Here is an 8988-nt window from a genome sequence, read left to right as displayed (position 1 = left end):
TTTCCCTTGCGTCTTTCAAAGGGGAAAACTATTGATGAATTTAACTTCAGTAGACTGCGCTCTCTTTGTACAAAGTAAACATTAAATATGAACAATTAACTAAAAATATAAACTAGTAATTAAAGACTAATATGTACAAGACTGATGAGACAAGATGACACTTTTACTGTAAATACAAAGCTTTATCACTTGGACTGTTCAACCCCAGGCCACTCTTGTAGCTGAATGTTTTCTACATTTTAAGATTAGGAACCATATGTGGCACTCTGGACATCATTCGTTCATTCATTGGTATTATTTATGTTATAAACTGGGCCACCACCATCTCTTTATAAATGACATGTCATTTGTAAAGACATGCCAGGCTGACAATAGGATAATGTAAACAACACTGCCAGAGCCGCAATGAGTTTATAGTAGGTGTGTGAATGATCAACAATCAATATTATTGGCAGAAATAAAGGGCCCCAAAATCAAATTTTGCATAGGGCCCCATGGAGGCTTGGGCCGGCACTGTATATATATATATATATATATATATATATATATATATATATATATGTATGTGTGGGGAAAAAAAATCACAAGACTATTTCATCTCTACAGGCCTGTTTCATGAGGGGGGTACCCTCAATCGTCAGGAGATTTTAATGGGAGCATTCGCATACCATGGTTTATATAGGGCACAGAGTGGGTGGGTACAGGCTGGCCTAGGGGCGTGGTGATTGGTTCATGTGTTACCTAGGAGGTGTTTCCGTCTATGGCGGCATGTTGTTACAATTTCGCTGCGCTTGTTGAGGGATGACAGGTCTGGACGGTAGATAATAAACAGTTTCTCTTTCAAGCATAGGTTGCATCTTTTATTACCACTATTGTAAGGTGTGCTGGATGCAAGAATTTGCCATGTTATTGAATATTCAACATTATTGTCTTTGAGGTCCCAAATGTGTTTGCTGAGTTCTGTGGTATTTCGCAGGTTTTTGTTCCTGAAAGAAGCCTTGTGGTTGTTCCATCTGGTTTTGAATTCTCCCTCGGTTAATCCTACATATGTGTCGGATGTGTTAATGTCCTTGCGTATTACCTTAGATTGGTAGACAACTGATGTTTGTAAGCATCCCCCGTTGAGGGGGCAATCAGGTTTCTTTCGACAGTTACATGCTTTGTTGGTTTTGGAGTCGTTCTGACTGGGGGTCGACGGCTCATTTGCAATTGTTTTGTTGTGGTTTGAGATGATTTGTCGTATATTGTTCATGCAGCTGTAGCTCAATTTGATGTTGTTCTTGTTGAATACTTTTCTTAGGTTGTTGTCTTTGGGAAAGTGTTTGTCAATCAGATTGAGGAATTTGTGTCCAATGTTAGTTGAGACGTTTTTGCTGTATGGGGGGTTGTGCCAGATGATGCCGTTTCGTTTTCTGTTCTTTTTTGGCTGGTTTCCTGGCGTGGGTTCATAGGTGAGGGTGAAATTGTATCCGCTTTCATCAAGGGCTTTTTGGTACGGGGGGGTTGCTTGGTCAAATTCAGCTTTGCTAGATGACAGCATCGATAGCCTTTTATTGATTCCGGTAGGTATTCTTTTCGTGGTGGTGGGTGGATGGTTGCTGTCATGGTGCACGTATTGGAGTGTTGTGTTGGGTTTCGTGAATGGTTGGTAGCTGTTATTTCTCAGGTTGAAAGTGACGTCAAGGAAATTGACGGTTTGCTTGTTGGCTTCAATCGTGATCCGTACGCCGTAATCTTTGAAAATTTGGCATATGCGCTTCTTGGTATTCTCGCTGCTCCTTGGCGAGGCGCGACACACTGCCAGTCCGTCATCACGGTAAATACCAAGGTTCAGATTGAGGCTAGCGAGCTGGGAGAGGAGGAAACTCCCAACGAGTTCACACGTTTCTGCTCCGTCAAAACTTCCCATAGTGACGTCAAATGTTGCATTGTTCTTTTTTTGCCATGGTGTACTGTTGTGGATGAGAATGGAGTTTTTTGCGTGGATGATGATGTTTCTTTCGTTGCCTGTGATTGAGTCGTAGTCTGAGGCGAAGTCTAGTGCTTGAGTCAGTAGGTCTTGCGTGATGGAAGGGTAAAATTCCTCGATATCAAAGGAGATAAAGTTGTGCTGTTGTTTGTCTTGGATGTTGTTGAACCATTTGATTACTGCTGCTGTATTTCTCCATTGGTTGAGTGGTGTTTTGTCTGCATGTAACTGTCGAAAGAAACCTGATTTCCCCCTCAACGGGGGATGCTTACAAACATCAGTTGTCTACCAATCTAAGGTAATACGCAAGGACATTAACACATCCGACACATATGTAGGATTAACCGAGGGTGAATTCAAAACCAGATGGAACAACCACAAGGCTTCTTTCAGGAACAAAAACCTGCGAAATACCACAGAACTCAGCAAACACATTTGGGACCTCAAAGACAATAATGTTGAATATTCAATAACATGGCAAATTCTTGCATCCAGCACACCTTACAATAGTGGTAATAAAAGATGCAACCTATGCTTGAAAGAGAAACTGTTTATTATTTACCGTCCAGACCTGTCATCCCTCAACAAGCGCAGCGAAATTGTAACAACATGCCGCCATAGACGGAAACACCTCCTAGGTAACACATGAGCCAATCACCACGCCCCTAGGCCAGCCTGCACCCACCCACTCTGTGCCCTATATAAACCATGGTATGCGAATGCTCCCATTAAAATCTCCTGACGATTGAGGGTACCCCCCCTCATGAAACAGGCCTGTAGAGATGAAATAGTCTTGTGATTTTTTTCCCCACACATACATATATATATATATATATATATATATATATATATATATATATATATACATATATATATAGGAAATACTTGACGTTCAGTGATATCTAGATATATATATATATATATATATATATATATATATATATATATATATATATATATATATATATATATATATATATATATATATATATATATATATAAAATAAATACTTGAATTTCAGTGTTCATTTATTTACACATATACACACACATAACACTCATCTACTCATTGTTGAGTTAAGGGTTGAATTGTCCATCCTTGTTCTATTCTCTGTCACTATTTTTCGAACTATGCTGAACACCCTCTCTGAGCATTGATGTGTGGCACGCACAAAAGTGCTTTCATCAAATGCACTAGATGGCAGTATTGTCCTGTTTAAGAGTGTCACAACATTGCTGTTTACGGCAGACAAACTGCTTTACGGTATACAAAAACATGACTGCTGTTGTTGTGTGTTGTTACCGCGCTGGGAGGACGTTCATGAAACTGCCTAACAATAAACCCACATAAGAAACCAAGAACTCGCCCTCCATCATTCTATAGTTATAACGTGATTGGGCAGGTACGCTTTTTTATATTGTGGAGGACCTGAGTCCGCCTGAATTTCGGGAGATTTTCGGGAGAAAATTTGTCCCGGGAGGTTTTCGGGAGTGGCGCTGAATTTCGGGAGTCTCCCGGAAAATCCGGGTGGGTTGGCAAGTATGATCTAGGGGTGTGGGAAAAAAATCGATTCGAATTCAAATCGCGATTCTCACGTTGTATGATTCAGTATCGATTCTCATTTGTCAAAAATCGATTTTTATTTATATTTTTTATTTTAATTTTTTTAATTAATCAATCCAACAATATAATACAAAGCAATACCATAACAATGCAATCCAATTCCAAACCCAAACCCGACCCAGCAACACACAGAACTGCAATAAACAGAGCAATTATCAACAACAGTATCGATATTAGTTACAATTTCAACATAGCAGTGATTAAAAATCCCTCATTGACATTATCATTAGACATTTATAAAAAAAAATAAAAAAAGAACAATAGTGTCACAGTGGCTTACACTTGCATCGCATCTCATAAGCTTGACAACACACTGTGTCCAATATTTTCACAAAGATAAAATAAGTCATATTTTTGGTTCATTTAAGAGTTAAAACAAATTTACATTATTGCAATTGTTGATAAAACATTGTCCTTTACAATTATAACAACTTTTTACACAAATCTACTACTCTGCTTGCATGTCAGCAAACTGGGGTAGATCCTGCTGAAGTCCTATGTATTGAATGAATAGAGAATTGTTTTGAATCGGGAAAATATCGTTTTTGAATCGAGAATCGCGTTAAATCGAAAAAAAAAAAAAAAAAATCGATTTTGAATCGAATCGTGACCTCAAGAATCGATATTGAATCGAATCGTGGGACACCCAAAGATTCGCAGCCCTAATAGAATCTTTTCAAATAACTAGAAAATGCAATTTACGTAGAAATTGTGTATCGATGTTGAAGATACAAAGCCGAACTGAAATGCTAACACTCAGCACAATGGCCAGATAACGTCAAGTAACAAACATTTTTTAGCAAAATGTGCTGAAAAAGCTAGAATGTGAACAGTACTATGCTAACATGCTAACAGTTAGCATTAGCAAAATACCAAATTATACAGGTAAAAGCCAGTAAATTAGAATATTTTGAAAAACTTGATTTATTTCAGTAATTGCATTCAAAAGGTGTAACTTGTACATTATATTTATTCATTGCACACAGACTAGTTAAGCTAGAACTAGCCAGCGCCAGGCTGGATAATTCCTGTACGCATAGCAATTTTCTTAGAATAACACACAACTCACATAATGTGTTTTCTGTTGTGAATGTGTCCGGGGTAGATATGCATTCTACTGAGGTGGCAAATCATGATGCGTTTAGTCGATCGCAGCATCAAGCAAACAATCTGAAAATTCCCGTCGTATCAATTCCTAGATATGGTCGAAACTATTTAAAGTGCACTACGTATAATAAACGCAACATTATTAATATTTCTACTACGGATAATTTAAACAAAAACTCGTCAAAACAGCCCAATACTTATAATATGGGCTTTTTAAACATAAGATCATTGTCTCCCAAAACGTTATTAGTTAATGAGGTCATTAGAGACAACAATCTTAACGTCATTGGTCTTAGCGAAACCTGGCTCAAACCAGACGAATTTTTTGCGCTAAATGAGGCATCTCCTCCTAACTATACGAATGCGCATATTGCCCGTCCCCTTAAAAGGGGTGGGGGGGTCGCATTAATATACAATGAAAACTTTAACCTTACCCCTAACCTAAATAATAAATACAAATCGTTTGAGGTGCTTACTATGAGGTCTGTCGCACCGCTGCCTCTCGATATGGCTGTTATCTACCGCCCCCCAGGGCCCTACTCGGACTTTATTAATGAATTCTCAGAGTTCGTTGCTGATCTAGTGACGCACGCAGACAATATAATCATAATGGGGGACTTTAATATCCATATGAATACCCCATCGGACCCTCAGTGCGTGGCGCTCCAGACTATAATTGATAGCTGTGGTCTTACACAAATAATAAATGAACCTACGCATCGCAACGGCAATACGATAGATCTAGTGCTGGTCAGGGGTGTCACCACCTCCAAAGTTATGGTACTCCCGTATACTAAAGTAATGTCCGATCATTACCTTATAAAATTCGAAGTTCTGACTCATTGTCAACAAACTAATAATAATAATAACTGCTATAGCAGCCGCAACATTAATGCCGCCACAACGGTGACTCTTGCTGACCTACTGCCTTCGGTAATGGCACCATTCCCAAATTATGTCGGCTCTATTGATAACCTCACTAACAACTTTGACAATGCCCTGCGCAAAACCATTGATAGTATAGCACCGCTAAAACAAAAAAGGGCCCCTAAAAGGCGCACCCCATGGTTTACAGAGGAAACCAGAGCTCATAAATTATCATGTAGAAAGTTGGAACGCAAATGGCGCGCGACCAAGCTTGAGGTTTTCCATCAAGCATGGAGTGATAGTTTAATATCGTATAAACGCATGCTTACCTTAGCTAAAGCTAAATATTACTCAAATCTCATCCGCCTCAACAAAAACGACCCTAAATTTTTGTTTAGTACAGTAGCATCGCTAACCCAACAAGGGACTCCTCCCAATAGCTCCACCCACTCGGCAGATGACTTTATGAATTTCTTTAATAAGAAAATTGAACTCATTAAAAAGGAGATTAAAGACAACGCATCCCAGCTACAACTGGGTTCTATGAACACAGATACAACTGTATCTACGACGGATACTGCAATACAAAATAGTCTCTCTCTTTTTGATGAAATAACATTAGAGGAACTATTACAGCGTGTACGTGGGATAAAACAAACAACATGTTTACTTGACCCACTTCCTGGGAAACTTATCAAGGAGCTTTTTGTATTATTAGGTCCATCAGTGCTAAATATTATAAACTTATCACTTTCCTCTGGCACTGTTCCCCTAGCATTCAAGAAAGCGGTTATTCATCCTCTGCTCAAAAGACCTAACCTTGATCCTGACCTCATGGTAAACTACCGACCGGTGTCCCACCTTCCCTTTATTTCGAAAATCCTCGAAAAAATTGTCGCACAGCAGCTAAATGAACACTTAGTGTCTAACAATCTCTGTGAACCTTTTCAATCCGGTTTCAGGGCAAATCACTCTACGGAGACAGCCCTCGCAAAAATGACTAATGATCTACTGCTGACGATGGATTCTGATGCGTCATCTATGTTGCTGCTTCTTGATCTTAGCGCTGCTTTCGATACCGTCGATCATAATATTTTATTAGAGCGTATCAAAACACGTATTGGTATGTCAGACTTAGCCTTGTCGTGGTTTAACTCTTATCTTACTGACAGGATGCAATGCGTCTCCCATAATAATGTGACCTCGGACTATGTTAAGGTAACGTGCGGAGTTCCTCAGGGTTCGGTTCTTGGCCCTGCACTCTTTAGTATTTACATGCTGCCGCTAGGCGACATCATACGCAAATACGGTGTTAGCTTTCATTGCTATGCTGATGACACCCAACTCTACATGCCCCTAAGGCTGACCAACACGCCGGATTGTAGTCAGCTGGAGGCGTGTCTTAATGAAATTAAACATTGGATGTCCGCTAACTTCTTGCAACTCAACGCCAAGAAAACGGAAATGCTGATTATCGGTCCTGCTAAACACCGACATTTATTTAATAATACCACCTTAACATTTGACAACCAAACAATTACACAAGGCGAATCAGTAAAGAATCTGGGTATTATCTTCGACCCAACTCTCTCGTTTGAGTCACACATTAAGAGTGTTACTAAAACGGCCTTCTTTCATCTCCGTAATATCGCTAAAATTCGTTCTATTTTATCCACTAGCGACGCTGAGATCATTATTCATGCGTTCGTTACGTCTCGTCTCGACTACTGTAACGTATTATTTTCGGGTCTCCCTATGTCTAGCATTAAAAAATTACAGTTGGTACAAAATGCGGCTGCTAGACTTTTGACAAGAACAAGAAAGTTTGATCATATTACGCCTATACTGGCTCACCTGCACTGGCTTCCTGTGCACTTAAGAAGTGACTTTAAGGTTTTACTACTTACGTATAAAATACTACACGGTCTAGCTCCGTCCTATCTTGTCGATTGTATTGTACCATATGTCCCGGCAAGAAATCTGCGTTCAAAGAACTCCGGCTTATTAGTGATTCCCAGAGCCCAAAAAAAGTCTGCGGGCTATAGAGCGTTTTCTATTCGGGCTCCAGTACTATGGAATGCCCTCCCGGTAACAATTAGAGATGCTACCTCAGTAGAAGCATTTAAGTCCCATCTTAAAACTCATTTGTATACTCTAGCCTTTAAATAGCCCCCCTGTTGGACCAGTTGATCTGCCGTTTCTTTTCTTTTCTCCTCTGCTCCCCTTTTCCTTGAGGGGGGGGGGCACAGGTCCGGTGGCCATGGATGAAGTGCTGGCTGTTCAGAGTCGGGACCCGGGGTGGACCGCTCGCCTGTGCATCGGCTGGGAACATCTCTACGCTGCTGACCCGTGTCCGCTCGGGATGGTGTCCTGCTGGCCCCACTATGGACTGGACTCTTACTATTATGTTGGATCCACTATGGACTGGACTCTCACAATATTATGTCAGACCCACTCGACATCCATTGCTTTCGGTCTCCCCTAGAGGGGGGGGGGTTACCCACATATGCGGTCCTCTCCAAGGTTTCTCATAGTCATTCACATCGACGTCCCACTGGGGTGAGTTTTTCCTTGCCCGTATGTGGGCTTTGTACCGAGGATGTCGTTGTGGCTTGTGCAGCCCTTTGAGACACTTGTGATTTAGGGCTATATAAATAAAGATTGATTGATTGATTGAGACTGATGCATTCAAATGTTTATTTCATTTAATTTTGATGATTTGAAGTGGCAACAAATGAAAATCCAAAATTCCGTGTGTCACAAAATTAGAATATTACTTAAGGCTAATACAAAAAAGGGATTTTTAGAAATGTTGGCCAACTGAAAAGTATGAAAATGAAAAATATGAGCATGTACAATACTCAATACTTGGTTGGAGCTCCTTTTGCCTCAATTACTGCGTTAATGCGGCGTGGCATGGAGTCGATGAGTTTCTGGCACTGCTCAGGTGTTATGAGAGCCCAGGTTGCTCTGATAGTGGCCTTCAACTCTTCTGCGTTTTTGGGTCTGGCATTCTGCATCTTCCTTTTCACAATACCCCACAGATTTTCTATGGGGCTAAGGTCAGGGGAGTTGGCGGGCCAATTTAGAACAGAAATACCATGGTCCGTAAACCAGGCACGGGTAGATTTTGCGCTGTGTGCAGGCGCCAAGTCCTGATGGAACTTGAAATCTCCATCTCCATAGAGCAGGTCAGCAGCAGGAAGCATGAAGTGTTCTAAAACTTGCTGGTAGACGGCTGCGTTGACCCTGGATCTCAGGAAACAGAGTGGACCGACACCAGCAGATGACATGGCACCCCAAACCATCAACCAACCATGCAAATTTTGCATTTCCTTTGGAAATCGAGGTCCCAGAGTCTGGAGGAAGACAGGAGAGGCACAGGATCCACGTTGCCTGAAGTCTAGTGTAAAGTTTCCAC

Source organism: Nerophis lumbriciformis, linkage group LG24, assembly GCF_033978685.3.
Source record: "Nerophis lumbriciformis linkage group LG24, RoL_Nlum_v2.1, whole genome shotgun sequence".
In the NCBI taxonomy this organism is placed as follows: domain Eukaryota; kingdom Metazoa; phylum Chordata; class Actinopteri; order Syngnathiformes; family Syngnathidae; genus Nerophis; species Nerophis lumbriciformis.
The sequence above is the reverse complement of the archived record's forward strand: the minus strand, read 5'-3'. Positions refer to the sequence as shown.